General features: G+C 41.9%; 2 protein-coding genes across 2 annotated transcripts in view; both read left to right on the forward strand.

Annotated features, from left to right (window-relative positions):
• LOC309702569 (uncharacterized protein) overlaps positions 1–18,086 on the forward strand; it is a 1,256,944-nt gene that overhangs the window by 137,131 nt on the left and 1,101,727 nt on the right.
• LOC309702577 (protein NLRC3-like) overlaps positions 1–18,086 on the forward strand; it is a 137,481-nt gene that overhangs the window by 78,071 nt on the left and 41,324 nt on the right. The window lies entirely within an intron of this gene.

Raw genomic sequence — 18,086 nt, forward strand, 5'->3', positions numbered from 1 at the left:
CCTTAAGTCTTCTTTATCATGATCTTTTTCACCTCTGAGGGGAAATTTTGATGCTCGTCCTCTTTGTCAGAAAGATGCAGTCCTCAGCTGACTGAATAAGCTCACTAGAGCTTTCAGCAGCTAGCAGTGGAGCTAAAGCCTGAACAGGTAATAGAGCTAGAAACTGACCTATGGTATGGGTAGGTGCAAGGTGCAGAGCGGAGCTCAGTAACAGTCACTGGGTAAACTAGGTTAATGGTGCCAAACACAGTTTCAGGAGACAGACGTATGGCAGGCTGGTTTTAGCAACTCTGCTGTTCTTAAGCTGTCCATGTTCGAAATAGCGAATCTTTGAAACAGTCTTTGTATACACAGATTCAGGCTTAGCAAACTCAGTAACTCTCAGCTCAGAAGGAGGTTACAGAAGCAGGTGTATTTTCACAGGCCATCACAGAATAAACTGCACAGTCCAAGGGTGTAACAATACCACAACAGTGTTAACAGTGACTGACACAAAAGCATGGTGAGCTGGTTTACATATAAATGGCTGTGAAACACAAAATCCAACCTAATTCATTATTTCTGAGGCACTAATTCCAGCATTTCAGCCAGTTTAACTATGGCAGGTGGCACTCTGCTACCATTTACGTTTACCAGCTGAGGCGCAGAAAATATCACAAACTGGGAAACTGGCGGATCAACAGCAGGATTACTGATGTCCAGGCTCCTCAGCACGCACTCTTTTATTCACAACTGTTGATGGTGTGGCTGGGCTCAGGCTGGGAAACCTCAGAATCAGCAGGCTGAGGAGGAAAACAGTCCAGTGGGGATACAATGCCAGTGATAGTGTGGAGGTGAGTCTGGGGTGGAGTAACAGTCCTTTGTTCAGCAAACTCAACAGCTGGAAAATCCATATTGGCCAACTCAGAGAAAACACTGCGAGCATTAGCAGAGTCTGACGGCTCAGGAACACAAAGATCACGAGCGAGGACAACCGGTGAATAACGTGACACCGAGGAGTCCCTCTGAACAATGTCTGTAGAGTTCAAACACACAGTCATCTGATGTAGCAGATACAGAGTCCACGGAAGACGAAGCAGTGTTACTCACAGTGGCAGATCTGTCATGAAGTCCAGGATCAGAATGCTGAGCGTGCGAAACACAGTCACTCTCTCCCACGGCTGCAGTCTGCTCAGCTGTACTGGAGCGACGGCGGCGTGAACGCCAATCTGACAGCGGCGTGACGTTTTGACAAACACCGGTTCAGGAAGCGCTCCTCTCCTGTTCAGGTGGAGTCGTTTAGCGGGTTTGTAGAAACTGCAGTTTGCGGTTCTTTGAATTTAAGTTGGTGTTCTGCTAAATGCAGTTTGTCACTCTGAAGATATTGTAGCTGCTGCTTTGTTCTCAGTTTGCTTTCCTGTTTGTGCTGCTCGTTTGTTCTCGGTTGTGTTGCTGTAGTTCTTTTTGCTGCTGTGTGCATTGGCTTGGATCATCCATCAGTAAAAATCTAACTCAAATGCAATACAACAAATTCCTCATTCATATAAAAAAATCCACATGGACACAGACTTTCTAATCGGACATCACAAAGTTATTCTTTGTGATGTAAAATTAAAAACTCCCCAAAACTACTATGAGAAAACCCTGAAAAGGTTCAATGATAGAAGAAAAATGCTTTACATATAAAACCAACAGAGGTTCCTAATAAATAGACTAATAAACAGAGAATAGCTGAACAGTTTCTGTGACACAGACCTAAAAATGCATAAATGCTCCATGATTTTCGTTTCTATCAATCATCTTGAACACTGGCTATAAATGTGTTCACGTCATTATTGTGTGATTTGGTTTCTTCACGTGTCTCCTTCAGTGCAAATAAAGGATTGTTAGAGTGTGTGCTGTGTGTTTTTCTGAAGCATGACAATCCTTTCCAACAAGTATTTCCAGCTGTTTGTCTCCCCTCTGCACTTTAATCTTTCTTCTTGTCATGTCTGTGTTTGTCCACCAGATGTCTCCCTCAGCTCATTTACTCCAAATCAGAAGCATCAGCTTTGTGGAGCGTGGAGATGCTCTGCCTGCCAGACACAGCTTAGGGCAAAGAAACATGTCTCTCCTCCACATCTGTCATCTGAAAAATGACATTAAATGTCATCACTCTAGATACAATAAGAACAATTAAAAAAAACTCAAAGATTCAATCTTTTGTTACATTTTAAAAGTTCAAACCTTTAAAGACATTAAGTTTAAGATCATATATGATCAAGAAAATCATGCTTTTGTTCATTCCGAGTATGTATTCTGTTGTGATTTTGCCATTTGTTAGGTTTCTGTTCTTTGCCTGCCTGCTCCCACTTCTCTGTGTTCCCTCTGTCTGTCCATGGAGTTATTGTGTCTGCTCATGAGTCTGCCTGTCAAGTTCAGTGTCCTGTCTGGTTCTCTGTGTCTGTTAGTTTCCTGTTTAATTCTGAAAGTTCATGTCTCATGTCAGTGTGTTCAGTTTTACCTCTCCCCTGTCTCGTTAGCCTAATTGTGAGTGTCTGGTTTAAGTTTTGTTCTTTAGTTTTCCATGTTTAGGTTGTTTACTCCCCGCTCTGCTCTTCCTGTTTTTGTCACCTTATCACCGCTGTAAATAAACACTCACTCGCACCCCAGCCAGTGCCTGCATTTTGGATCCTTTTCTCAATACACCACACGACTGCCCCCAGCCGTGACAAATCTTCACATTTCAGAAACTGGAACCAGCTTTAAATGTGATTAAAATAATGACAAAACAATCAATTCTCTGGTCATTGACTAACTGATGAATAACTGCATTTGACAACCCGCTACAGCAACAACCAGGGGCGGAGCGTGGGGGTGGCTTACTGGGCTTAAGCTCGGGTTGTTTTGTCAGAAGCCCGGGGTCTTTTGGAGTGTAATTTTTTTCATAGTTAGATGCCTGGCAGACAACTGTATAAAACAAAAAGTACACACAATATTTGAAGCACATAGTGCACACCGTGGGAATTTACGACTGTGCATGAATCCCCCCTCATATTGGTATGATCCGAGCTCAGGCACTAAGCGACTGAGCGAGGGGGCTGCTGCTGCCTGTGTGCACTGTTGGAGAAACAGAGCCAGCCATACTAAGGAGAGCTTAAGTTTGACCAGGTACCAAAGCAAATCATTCGTAGCGTACAAATAATGTAAATATGACGATGCATCACGAAAGATTGATATCAAACTGATCACTTGACCAATATTACGTTACTTGCTCTTCGAGTGAATCAACAAATGGCGAAATGAAAAGCCGAACAAATGCTATTTTTTTTAGAGTCTTAGCTTACGTGTGTTTAATTCATATTTTCAGTTCTTACCCTCCCCGACTAAATCGGTTTCAGTTATGCACTGAAATATAAGAATGGACATTAGAGGCTTCTTTCAAAGAAAAAACTCAGGTAAATGTTATTTTATATATTATGCTTTGTATGTTGTTCAGTATATTTCTATGCAAAATAAGAGGGATTTCAGTACACAGCAGGATATTCACATTTGTAACCAGATATTTACACTTTAGGGAGAAAACATAAAACATTTTTACTGTACAACATCAATTTAGAGTAAACTTTTGTTTTAGATAAATATTGAAATATCTTTTGAATTAGTTAAATGTCAGAATAAAGAGAGAGAGAGATCTATTTTTATCACTTTCATCAAATTTAGGAGTACATGTACACTAAGTTTATTGTTAACTAATAAGAAACTCCAGACGATTCCATTCTGAGCTGAAGAAGCTTCTGATAGGTTAGTAGAGTCCATGTGAGTAAATTTTCTGTGACATGGGAAAATCAAAAGATGTCAACCAAAACACCAGGAAAAGAACTGTGGAGCTCCATAAGTGTGGCTCAGTTTGAATACAATTGGGTGCCATTTGCAATTAAGAAATACAGATAGTTTCTCTCTTTACTCTTAAAGTTAACAAATATGTTTTTTAGATTTATCAATCTAAAAAATAAACATTTAGTCTGATTTGATGTTACAATTAAAAAAGTGTTTGTGTTTTGATCTGAAGAGTACATAAATATGTGGTTTCAACTGTATATTTGATGATTGTCAGCACAAAGAGAGAGAGAGAGGAACAGAGAGGGAGAGAGAGGAGAATGAGGACAGAACAGAGGTGGAACAAGAGCAGGTGAGACACACATGTTAGTCAAATGGTTGTTTACCAAAAGTATCACCGTCCTCATGTATCTCGTACCTAGTGTTTCTTTTTAGGTTTGTTATTTTTCAAATTCTATATTTATTAAGTTCTGCAGGCTTGTTTGCACAACAAGGCTCAATAATTATATAAACTTTTCTCAATCTAAATATTGTACTTTGGTAGAATTAAACAATAAATGTACTGCAGGTCTATGATGACTTTTAGTGCTACTATCATCTAGTTCTGATTCTGGTTCTGTCTTGGTTAAGCCCTCAGTAGTCCTGATTTTGAACTGTTGTAGTCCTGTTTTAATTCCGGATCAGTTCTGGGTCTGGTTGAATTGGGGTTTAGTCCTCATGTCTTGATGCAGCCCCGATTTTGTTCTGCCTTGCTGCCTAATTAAAAAACTAGTTTAAGGTGTCCTGCACATGTGATATATATTTTTCCCTATATGAAGTCATTGTTTTTTGAACAAAACTCAAAACAGAGCCAATTAATCTTTCAGTAATTTCTACCCCCCCCCCAAAAAAAAAAAAAAAAAAATCCCACATGCATACTACCCTTTTGGGCTAAGCCCCGGGTGTTTCAAATGTCTGGCTCCGCCTCTGGCAACAACGGAATAAAAGCACTAACCAGACCGATGAAAGGTTTCAAACATACTGAATATGAAGAGTAGTATAATTTAAACTCAAGTGACTCAAGCAGCTTCCAGCCTCAAGGTGCTTCAAGCAGCTTTAAACCTCCGGCAAATCTCACCCTGCAGCAGTTCTCAGCTGCTAGCAGCACTCTGCTTCAAGCAGTCACCTGCAACTTCCAGTAGCTGTCAAATAACAGCAGGTCTCAGCTTCCAGCAAACATCCAGCAGCACTTAGCAACGCATGCCTGCTCCTCAAGAACTCACAACCAACCACGAGGGGACTCGAATCTGCAATGTTCTGATCCGAAGTCAGACGCCTTGTCCGTTAGGCCACGTGGTCTGGCAGAAGCTCCCACTTTTCACGAACGTTCGTTGGAGTCTGCTTGAGCCAACTGCTGGTGTTGGGTTGGTCACGTGGCTGGTGGATATTGCTTGATTGTTGCTTGAAATAATTGATTGTTGCTTGAAATAAGTGCATGCCACAGAATTTCTCCCATGTATCACGCTCTTAAAAACGTAGTCCTACCTGCCACATGCACAGTGGATCCACCCACTAAGCCAGAGTATCAACTGCCAATGGACGTCATAAAGCTTACGTGGCCCGATCTGTCACCTGGAAGTTGGCAGAAGTTTTTTTCTTGGATCCCACCAAACAAAAACACAGTCTACCATGAGACAGCACCTTCCATACTGGAATGGCCAGTATGGGGATTGAACCCATGACTTTGGCGTTATTAGCACCACGCTCTGACCAGCTGAGCTAACCGGCCCACAACTTGTGCCAAAACCGACACCTTTTTTTTGTCTAATATACCAAAAAAGAGGGTGGAAGAACTGTTAAGAACACAAGAGAAATGTGTGTTTACAAGAAATTACTTCAACATAGTGGGAAAAAAAACCTCTTCTGTTGACTTACAAAAAATGCTTTAAGACGAAATTTGCCACAAAACAATACATGGTGTGCGTCTTCTACTGTTAGGGTCGATAGGTGAGGATATAAAGCAGCAGTTTTTGATGCAGTATGCTGTGTCAGACTTTGGAAATGAGTGATTTATCCAGAAAGTAGCTGGAAAAGTGATTTGGAGATTGTAGCTAAGCATGTAATGTATTCATTAGCGTGTCATGTGTCAGTGAATTTTGTGGTTTGCTGTCATTTGTAGTTGCGTACATCACTCACCTGGAAGTTGGCAGAGGTTTTTTCTTGGATCCCACCAAATAAAATCCACAATCTATCACCAGACAGCACCTTGGATGGCTGCTGGAATGGCCAGTATGGGGATTGAACCCATGACCTTGGCGTTATTAGCACCACGCTCTGACCAGCTGAGCTAACCGGCCTACAACTTGTGTGCAAACTGATCCTTTTGTTGACTAATATACCAAAAAAGAGGGTGGAAGAACTGTTAAGAACACAAGAGAAATGTGTGTTTACAAGAAATTACTTCAGGCTGTACCAATGAAAGCTCCTACTGATCAGAAGCCACCTATGCAGGTGGAGTTCCACCAACAGCCTGCTTCCAAGTCGTGATTTTTTCACCCATGTTGCTTGAGGTCATGGCATGTTATTGACTTTCTATGGTTGCTTCTAAGCCAAGACTACTGGAGCCTGGCACTGATAAGGCCAAGTTCATGGCTTCAGTCCCCAACCTGGCCATTCAAGCCTTGTAGAGTCTCTGTTGAAGGACATGAAGTTGACAACAGCGTAGCAATTTTGGATGACACAAAGGAGCCGAGGTTGGCATGCTGCGAACGCATGCCTGCTCCTCAAGGACTCACAACCAACCACGAAGGGACTCGAACCCTCAATCTTCTGATCCGAAGTCAGACGCCTTGTCCGTTAGGCCACGTGGTCTGGCAGAAGCTCCCACTTTTCACGACCGTTCGTTGGAGTCTGCTTGAGCCAACTGCTGGTGTTGGGTTGGTCACGTGGCTGGTGGATATTGCTTGATTGTTGCTTGAAATAATTGATTGTTGCTTGAAATAAGTGCATGCCACAGAATTTCTCCCATGTATCAAGCTCTTAAAAACGTAGTCCTACCTGCCACATGCACAGTGGATCCACCCACTAAGCCAGAGTATCAACTGCCAATGGACGTCATAAAGCTTACGTGGCCCGATCTGTCACCTGGAAGTTGGCAGAAGTTTTTTTCTTGGATCCCACCAAACAAAAACACAGTCTACCATGAGACAGCACCTTCCATACTGGAATGGCCAGTATGGGGATTGAACCCATGACTTTGGCGTTATTAGCACCACGCTCTGACCAGCTGAGCTAACCGGCCCACAACTTGTTCCTAAACCGACACCTTTTTTTTGTCTAATATACCAAAAAAGAGGGTGGAAGAACTGTTAAGAACACAAGAGAAATGTGTGTTTACAAGAAATTACTTCAACATAGTGGGAAAAAAAACTCTTCTGTTGACTTACAAAAAATGCTTTAAGAAGAAATTTGCCACAAAACAATACATGGTGTGCGTCTTCTACTGTTAGGGTCGATAGGTGAGGATATAAAGCAGCAGTTTTTGATGCAGTATGCTGTGTCAGACTTTGGAAATGAGTGATTTATCCAGAAAGTAGCTGGAAAAGTGATTTGGAGATTGTAGCTAAGCATGTAATGTATTCATTAGCGTGTCATGTGTCAGTGAATTTTGTGGTTTGCTGTCATTTGTAGTTGCGTACATCACTCACCTGGAAGTTGGCAGAGGTTTTTTCTTGGATCCCACCAAATAAAATCCACAATCTATCACCAGACAGCACCTTGGATGGCTGCTGGAATGGCCAGTATGGGGATTGAACCCATGACCTTGGCGTTATTAGCACCACGCTCTGACCAGCTGAGCTAACCGGCCTACAACTTGTGTGCAAACTGATCCTTTTGTTGACTAATATACCAAAAAAGAGGGTGGAAGAACTGTTAAGAACACAAGAGAAATGTGTGTTTACAAGAAATTACTTCAAGCTGTACCAATGAAAGCCAACTCTTGGAAGCTCCTACTGATCAGAAGCCACCTATGCAGGTGGAGTTCCACCAACAGCCTGCTTCCAAGTGGTAAATTTTTCACCCATGTCGCTTGAGGTCATGGCATGTTATTGACTTTCTATGGTTGCTTCTAAGCCAAGACTACTGGAGCCTGGCACTGATAAGGCCAAGTTCATGGCTTCAGTCCCCAACCTGGCCATTCGAGCCTCGTAGAGTCTCTGTTGAAGGACATGAAGTTGACAACAGCGTAGCAATTTTGGATGACACAAAGGAGCCGAGGTTGGCATGCTGCGAACGCATGCCTGCTCCTCAAGGACTCACAACCAACCACGAAGGGACTCGAACCCTCAATCTTCTGATCCGAAGTCAGACGCCTTGTCCGTTAGGCCACGTGGTCTGGCAGAAGCTCCCACTTTTCACGAACGTTCGTTGGAGTCTGCTTGAGCCAACTGCTGGTGTTGGGTTGGTCACGTGGCTGGTGGATATTGCTTGATTCTTGCTTGAAATAATTGATTGTTGCTTGAAATAAGTGCATGCCACAGAATTTCTCCCATGTATCACGCTCTTAAAAACGTAGTCCTACCTGCCACATGCACAGTGGATCCACCCACTAAGCCAGAGTATCAACTGCCAATGGACGTCATAAAGCTTACGTGGCCCGATCTGTCACCTGGAAGTTGGCAGAAGTTTTTTTCTTGGATCCCACCAAACAAAAACACAGTCTACCATGAGACAGCACCTTCCATACTGGAATGGCCAGTATGGGGATTGAACCCATGACTTTGGCGTTATTAGCACCACGCTCTGTCCAGCTGAGCTAACCGGCCCACAACTTGTGCCAAAACCGACACTTTTTTTGTCTAATATACCAAAAAAGAGGGTGGAAGAACTGTTAAGAACACAAGAGAAATGTGTGTTTACAAGAAATTACTTCAACATAGTGGGAAAAAAACCTCTTCTGTTGACTTACAAAAAATGCTTTCAGAAGAAATTTGCCACAAAACAATACATGGTGTGCGTCTTCTACTGTTAGGGTCGATAGGTGAGGATATAAAGCAGCAGTTTTTGATGCAGTATGCTGTGTCAGACTTTGGAAATGAGTGATTTATCCAGAAAGTAGCTGGAAAAGTGATTTGGAGATTGTAGCTAAGCATGTAATGTATTCATTAGCGTGTCATGTGTCAGTGAATTTTGTGGTTTGCTGTCATTTGTAGTTGCGTACATCACTCACCTGGAAGTTGGCAGAGGTTTTTTCTTGGATCGCACCAAATTAAATCCACAATCTATCACCAGACAGCACCTTGGATGGCTGCTGGAATGGCCAGTATGGGGATTGAACCCATGACCTTGGCGTTATTAGCACCACGCTCTGACCAGCTGAGCTAACCGGCCTACAACTTGTGTGCAAACTGATCCTTTTGTTGACTAATATACCAAAAAAGAGGGTGGAAGAACTGTTAAGAACACAAGAGAAATGTGTGTTTACAAGAAATTACTTCAGGCTGTACCAATGAAAGCTCCTACTGATCAGAAGCCACCTATGCAGGTGGAGTTCCACCAACAGCCTGCTTCCAAGTCGTGATTTTTTCACCCATGTTGCTTGAGGTCATGGCATGTTATTGACTTTCTATGGTTGCTTCTAAGCCAAGATTACTGGAGCCTGGCACTGATAAGGCCAAGTTCATGGCTTCAGTCCCCAACCTGGCCATTCGAGCCTCGTAGAGTCTCTGTTGAAGGACATGAAGTTGACAACAGCGTAGCAATTTTGGATGACACAAAGGAGCCGAGGTTGGCATGCTGCGAACGCATGCCTGCTCCTCAAGGACTCACAACCAACCACGAAGGGACTCGAACCCTCAATCTTCTGATCCGAAGTCAGACGCCTTGTCCGTTAGGCCACGTGGTCTGGCAGAAGCTCCCACTTTTCACGAACGTTCGTTGGAGTCTGCTTGAGCCAACTGCTGGTGTTGGGTTGGTCACGTGGCTGGTGGATATTGCTTGATTCTTGCTTGAAATAATTGATTGTTGCTTGAAATAAGTGCATGCCACAGAATTTCTCCCATGTATCAAGCTCTTAAAAACGTAGTCCTACCTGCCACATGCACAGTGGATCCACCCACTAAGCCAGAGTATCAACTGCCAATGGACGTCATAAAGCTTACGTGGCCCGATCTGTCACCTGGAAGTTGGCAGAAGTTTTTTTCTTGGATCCCACCAAACAAAAACACAGTCTACCATGAGACAGCACCTTCCATACTGGAATGGCCAGTATGGGGATTGAACCCATGACTTTGGCGTTATTAGCACCACGCTCTGTCCAGCTGAGCTAACCGGCCCACAACTTGTGCCAAAACCGACACTTTTTTTGTCTAATATACCAAAAAAGAGGGTGGAAGAACTGTTAAGAACACAAGAGAAATGTGTGTTTACAAGAAATTACTTCAACATAGTGGGAAAAAAACCTCTTCTGTTGACTTACAAAAAATGCTTTCAGAAGAAATTTGCCACAAAACAATACATGGTGTGCGTCTTCTACTGTTAGGGTCGATAGGTGAGGATATAAAGCAGCAGTTTTTGATGCAGTATGCTGTGTCAGACTTTGGAAATGAGTGATTTATCCAGAAAGTAGCTGGAAAAGTGATTTGGAGATTGTAGCTAAGCATGTAATGTATTCATTAGCGTGTCATGTGTCAGTGAATTTTGTGGTTTGCTGTCATTTGTAGTTGCGTACATCACTCACCTGGAAGTTGGCAGAGGTTTTTTCTTGGATCGCACCAAATAAAATCCACAATCTATCACCAGACAGCACCTTGGATGGCTGCTGGAATGGCCAGTATGGGGATTGAACCCATGACCTTGGCGTTATTAGCACCACGCTCTGACCAGCTGAGCTAACCGGCCTACAACTTGTGTGCAAACTGATCCTTTTGTTGACTAATATACCAAAAAAGAGGGTGGAAGAAGTGTTAAGAACACAAGAGAAATGTGTGTTTACAAGAAATTACTTCAAGCTGTACCAATGAAAGCCAACTCTTGGAAGCTCCTACTGATCAGAAGCCACCTATGCAGGTGGAGTTCCACCAACAGCCTGCTTCCAAGTGGTAAATTTTTCACCCATGTCGCTTGAGGTCATGGCATGTTATTGACTTTCTATGGTTGCTTCTAAGCCAAGACTACTGGAGCCTGGCACTGATAAGGCCAAGTTCATGGCTTCAGTCCCCAACCTGGCCATTCGAGCCTCGTAGAGTCTCTGTTGAAGGACATGAAGTTGACAACAGCGTAGCAATTTTGGATGACACAAAGGAGCCGAGGTTGGCATGCTGCGAACGCATGCCTGCTCCTCAAGGACTCACAACCAACCACGAAGGGACTCGAACCCTCAATCTTCTGATCCGAAGTCAGACGCCTTGTCCGTTAGGCCACGTGGTCTGGCAGAAGCTCCCACTTTTCACGAACGTTCGTTGGAGTCTGCTTGAGCCAACTGCTGGTGTTGGGTTGGTCACGTGGCTGGTGGATATTGCTTGATTCTTGCTTGAAATAATTGATTGTTGCTTGAAATAAGTGCATGCCACAGAATTTCTCCCATGTATCACGCTCTTAAAAACGTAGTCCTACTTGCCACATGCACAGTGGATCCACCCACTAAGCCAGAGTATCAACTGCCAATGAACGTCATAAAGCTTACGTGGCCCGATCTGTCACCTGGAAGTTGGCAGAAGTTTTTTTCTTGGATCCCACCAAACAAAACCACAGTCTACCATGAGACAGCACCTTCCATACTGGAATGGCCAGTATGGTGATGGAACCCATGACTTTGGCGTTATTAGGACCACGCTCTGACCAGCTGAGCTAACCGGCCTACAACTTGTGTGCAAACTGATCCTTTTGTTGACTAATATACCAAAAAAGAGGGTGGAAGAAGTGTTAAGAACACAAGAGAAATGTGTGTTTACAAGAAATTACTTCAAGCTGTACCAATGAAAGCCAACTCTTGGAAGCTCCTACTGATCAGAAGCCACCTATGCAGGTGGAGTTCCACCAACAGCCTGCTTCCAAGTGGTAAATTTTTCACCCATGTCGCTTGAGGTCATGGCATGTTATTGACTTTCTATGGTTGCTTCTAAGCCAAGACTACTGGAGCCTGGCACTGATAAGGCCAAGTTCATGGCTTCAGTCCCCAACCTGGCCATTCGAGCCTCGTAGAGTCTCTGTTGAAGGACATGAAGTTGACAACAGCGTAGCAATTTTGGATGACACAAAGGAGCCGAGGTTGGCATGCTGCGAACGCATGCCTGCTCCTCAAGGACTCACAACCAACCACGAAGGGACTCGAACCCTCAATCTTCTGATCCGAAGTCAGACGCCTTGTCCGTTAGGCCACGTGGTCTGGCAGAAGCTCCCACTTTTCACGAACGTTCGTTGGAGTCTGCTTGAGCCAACTGCTGGTGTTGGGTTGGTCACGTGGCTGGTGGATATTGCTTGATTGTTGCTTGAAATAATTGATTGTTGCTTGAAATAAGTGCATGCCACAGAATTTCTCCCATGTATCAAGCTCTTAAAAACGTAGTCCTACCTGCCACATGCACAGTGGATCCACCCACTAAGCCAGAGTATCAACTGCCAATGGACGTCCGTCATAAAGCTTACGTGGCCCGATCTGTCACCTGGAAGTTGGCAGAAGTTTTTTTCTTGGATCCCACCAAACAAAACCACAGTCTACCATGAGACAGCACCTTCCATACTGGAATGGCCAGTATGGTGATGGAACCCATGACTTTGGCGTTATTAGGACCACGCTCTGACCAGCTGAGCTAACCGGCCCACAACTTGTTCCTAAACCGACACCTTTTTTTGTCTAATATACCAAAAAAGAGGGTGGAAGAACTGTTAAGAACACAAGAGAAATGTGTGTTTACAAGAAATTACTTCAACATAGTGGGAAAAAAACTCTTCTGTTGACTTACAAAAAATGCTTTAAGAAGAAATTTGCCACAAAACAATACATGGTGTGCGTCTTCTACTGTTAGGGTCGATAGGTGAGGATATAAAGCAGCAGTTTTTGATGCAGTATGCTGTGTCAGACTTTGGAAATGAGTGATTTATCCAGAAAATAGCTGGAAAAGTGATTTGGAGATTGTAGCTAAGCATGTAATGTATTCATTAGCGTGTCATGTGTCAGTGAATTTTGTGGTTTGCTGTCATTTGTAGTTGCGTACATCACTCACCTGGAAGTTGGCAGAGGTTTTTTCTTGGATCCCACCAAATAAAATCCACAATCTATCACCAGACAGCACCTTGGATGGCTGCTGGAATGGCCAGTATGGGGATTGAACCCATGACCTTGGCGTTATTAGCACCACGCTCTGACCAGCTGAGCTAACCGGCCTACAACTTGTGTGCACACTGATCCTTTTGTTGACTAATATACCAAAAAAGAGGGTGGAAGATCTGTTAAGAACACAAGAGAAATGTGTGTTTACAAGAAATTACTTCAAGCTGTACCAATGAAAGCCAACTCTTGGAAGCTCCTACTGATCAGAAGCCACCTATGCAGGTGGAGTTCCACCAACAGCCTGCTTCCAAGTGGTAAATTTTTCACCCATGTCGCTTGAGGTCATGGCATGTTATTGACTTTCTATGGTTGCTTCTAAGCCAAGACTACTGGAGCCTGGCACTGATAAGGCCAAGTTCATGGCTTCAGTCCCCAACCTGGCCATTCGAGCCTCGTAGAGTCTCTGTTGAAGGACATGAAGTTGACAACAGCGTAGCAATTTTGGATGACACAAAGGAGCCGAGGTTGGCATGCTGCGAACGCATGCCTGCTCCTCAAGGACTCACAACCAACCACGAAGGGACTCGAACCCTCAATCTTCTGATCCGAAGTCAGACGCCTTGTCCGTTAGGCCACGTGGTCTGGCAGAAGCTCCCACTTTTCACGAACGTTCGTTGGAGTCTGCTTGAGCCAACTGCTGGTGTTGGGTTGGTCACGTGGCTGGTGGATATTGCTTGATTCTTGCTTGAAATAATTGATTGTTGCTTGAAATAAGTGCATGCCACAGAATTTCTCCCATGTATCACGCTCTTAAAAACGTAGTCCTACTTGCCACATGCACAGTGGATCCACCCACTAAGCCAGAGTATCAACTGCCAATGAACGTCATAAAGCTTACGTGGCCCGATCTGTCACCTGGAAGTTGGCAGAAGTTTTTTTCTTGGATCCCACCAAACAAAACCACAGTCTACCATGAGACAGCACCTTCCATACTGGAATGGCCAGTATGGTGATGGAACCCATGACTTTGGCGTTATTAGGACCACGCTCTGACCAGCTGAGCTAACCGGCCCACAACTTGTGCCTAAACCGACACCTTTTTTTGTCTAATATACCAAAAAAGAGGGTGGAAGAACTGTTAAGAACACAAGAGAAATGTGTGTTTACAAGAAATTACTTCAACATAGTGGGAAAAAAACCTCTTCTGTTGACTTACAAAAAATGCTTTAAGAAGAAATTTGCCACAAAACAATACATGGTGTGCGTCTTCTACTGTTAGGGTCGATAGGTGAGGATATAAAGCAGCAGTTTTTGATGCAGTATGCTGTGTCAGACTTTGGAAATGAGTGATTTATCCAGAAAGTAGCTGGAAAAGTGATTTGGAGATTGTAGCTAAGCATGTAATGTATTCATTAGCGTGTCATGTGTCAGTGAATTTTGTGGTTTGCTGTCATTTGTAGTTGCGTACATCACTCACCTGGAAGTTGGCAGAGGTTTTTTCTTGGATCCCACCAAATAAAATCCACAATCTATCACCAGACAGCACCTTGGATGGCTGCTGGAATGGCCAGTATGGGGATTGAACCCATGACCTTGGCGTTATTAGCACCACGCTCTGACCAGCTGAGCTAACCGGCCTACAACTTGTGTGCAAACTGATCCTTTTGTTGACTAATATACCAAAAAAGAGGGTGGAAGAACTGTTAAGAACACAAGAGAAATGTGTGTTTACAAGAAATTACTTCAACATAGTGGAAAAAAAACTTGAACCCATGACTTTGGCATTATTAGCACCACGCTCTGACCAGCTCAGCTAACCGTTGATGGAGGAATTAACAGTGAAGTGAGGAAGTAATTATTGAAGTTAACTCAGAAAGATCAATTAGAGAAAAAGAGTCTAACTTAACATCAATGGTACTAAGAGTAACTGTAGATAATATTGCATCTGTGGGATGATTATTGGTAATTTTTTCTCTAATGATAAAAATTTTATTTGTGAAGAAGTTCATGAAGTCATTACTAGTTAACGTTAAAGGGATGGTTGGCTCAAAAGAGCTCTGACTTTTTGTCAGCCTCGCTACAGTGCTGAAGAGAAACCTGGGGTTGTTCTTATTTTCTTCAATCAGTGATGAATAGTAAGATGTTCTGGCTTTGCGGAGGGCTTTCTTATAAAGCAGCAAACTATTTCTCCAGGCTAAATGATGATCCTCTAAATTTTCCTCTCCAGCTTACGAGTCATCTGCTTTAGGGTACGTGTTTCAGAATTATACCACGGAGTCAGGTACTTCTGATTTGAGGCCTTAGTTTTCACAGGAGCTACAGTATCCAGAGTCGTACGTAGTGAGGAGGTAAAATTATTAACAAGATAATCGACCTCTGTTGGGGTAGCGTTTAGATAGCTGCTCTGCTCTATGTTGGTACAGGGCATTGAAGATGATAACAGTGGGTGCATTATATTCTTAAACTTAGTTACAGCACATTCAGAAAGACATCTACTGTGATGACATCTACTCCCCACTGCTGTGTAATCAATCATTGCAAATGTAAATGTAAATTTTCAGCTCAGGAGGGTAACTCCTAAATTCCAGCTGCATTGTGCTCCTCAAAGAAGCAGAAATCCTTGTTGCACAAACAACAAAAACAAAGTTCTGGTTGTGTAGGGGGGGGGGGGCTTCCAGATGTTGAGCAGCTGCACTGTTTCCCTGTCTTTTGTTCCTTCTTCCCACTAAAGAAATATTCTTTAATAATATATTAATGTTCAAAGGCAAAGAGGAAACACACACTGCATACTAAAGTGTGTGTGGAACATGAGGACACATCACCATGGCAGAGCACCCGGTATGGATTGCAAACCATGATAAAAAACACTGACATGGAGTGCACATTATCTGCAGGTTTCCACAGGGGGAAATTAGACTTATGTGGCTGCAGCTCACAAGTTCTTGTTTTTATAGTTCTGTGTAACAAAAATAAAAGTAATGTTAACATTGCTGTTCACAAAATTTATAGCTGTAATAAAATTCTACTTTATTTCTTCACCTGCAGGAAGTGTAGTCAGCTGATTTTAATGCCATTTTTAACATATGATGATTGATATTTTGGTTTAAAATGATCAAATGTGTCCTGAAGCTGGGAGGTTAAATAAATCCAGTCTGGTGTGTGTAAAATGATCAGCTGTAGTTTGTTTCATAGGGTCATTTTCTGCAGAGACAATGTAGACTGACAGTCTCACAACTCTGTCTCAAGCCAGGCTGTGAAGTAATCATGACCTTTAATCTATAGATTCATAATCCATGACACAAAGTTTGTATTCATGGAATTGAAATTGAGGTTTTTCACTTTTAAGACATTAAAAAAGCACACACTTGGATAATGGAGGGGTATCAGCAGAATAAACCAACTTGTTTTCTCACACAGGGCACTCACATATTTTTTTTTTCTACTTGTTAACTACATTATTAATTTTACTAGCAGGGAATACATCCTCGATTAGATTAGAAAACATCTATGGAATGATACTGGAATAAGCAAACATTTAGGCCTGAGACGACATGTAAATGAGAGCAAACAGCAAGATCATTTAATGGGGTTGAGATGTAGAAAGAATGGGTTGGTTTGAAATACAACGGTTAACCTTTTTTTTCTTGACTGCCATGGTCATGCCTTTGTGCTCACATGCTCTCTTCCGTGCCCTTTTAACACTTTGAAGCATTTATTTATTATTTATTATTTAATTTAATTTTTATATTATGTTTTTATATTATATATATTTATATTATTTTATTTTTTTCTGGAGTCAATGTGACATCTATAGAATAATTATGAATTTATTCTAAACAAATTAAAACCTACTGACTGCAGTAACAAGAATATTTAAAACTATTTTTAAATGAAATAATTTGTGTATTATTCTCAGTTTCCTGTTTTCTTCTTTCTGGATAGAATCTCACACCAACACATTCAAAGAGAGATATAAAAAATAAATGTAAACTTTTTTATCACTCTGTGCTGTTTTTTGTTTGTTTGTTTTTTATGTGACTTATTTGTGCCTTTATGGTATTTTATATTCCCAATGCACCCTTAATCAAATGGGTGGAGAAAAAAAATACAAACAAGAAAAACAAGCAAAGCTGATGAACATTTGGAGCCAGACAACACAAGTTGAGACAAGAACACAGTGACAAACCTTGGGTGTATAGTAGAGATTCTTCAGCTTCTGCTCTGTTTGAACAACCTGTAAGTCTCTCTTCTTTTTACCATAAACTTATATATTTATTATATTATAGATCACTTTTTTTGTGATTTGACATGTGAAATTCTAGTGTGGCTGGAATCAAATAGTTTGATGAACAGATGACATTTGATATTAAGTATCTGATTCAAAACACTGCTTCAGAAACTAATGGATTTTCTACAACAGGAAGTAAATATTTGTTATCCTGATGGGATTAGACTGACAAAATTTATCATGTTAACATATCATAAATCAGTCTGTCAATCACTCAGAAAATTGAAAGATAAATACACAGTCGTCTTAACATCATATTTACACACATTTATGAATTACCAAAAAATGAACTGCTGCCTAAAAACAAACATAATTTTATTCAAAGTGGCGATGTTACAGAAGGTATTCAGTCGCTGGATTTCAGTACAAAATGGGCAAATTTCAGTGGGCAAATTTAGCACAATTTAGAAAAAACACATACATTTAGATATTGTACAAACACAACCCCCTTTTTTCTTAGTTTTAAAAAAACAAAGTATATTGACTCTTTTTCATAAGAAAGTGTATGACAACAGCAGGTAAACAAGAATTACTGAAACAGAAAAATGTATCTGTCATGATCCACTGTTTGCTCTGTTAATCATAACCAACAGAATAGATAAATTGAGCTTGTATTAATTTTTACTTTTATGTGGTCTGTTTTGGTGTTTGGCTTTAGAGACAGTTACAAACACTGGATTTACAATGAACTCTCTTAATGGAAGACTTGGGTAATGATGGTCTCCCTCCTTGAGAGTCTTCCTCACTTGG

The sequence above is a fragment of the Aulonocara stuartgranti genome (genome assembly GCF_965226115.1).
Source record: "Aulonocara stuartgranti genome assembly, chromosome: 3".
NCBI classification, from domain to species: Eukaryota; Metazoa; Chordata; class Actinopteri; order Cichliformes; family Cichlidae; genus Aulonocara; species Aulonocara stuartgranti.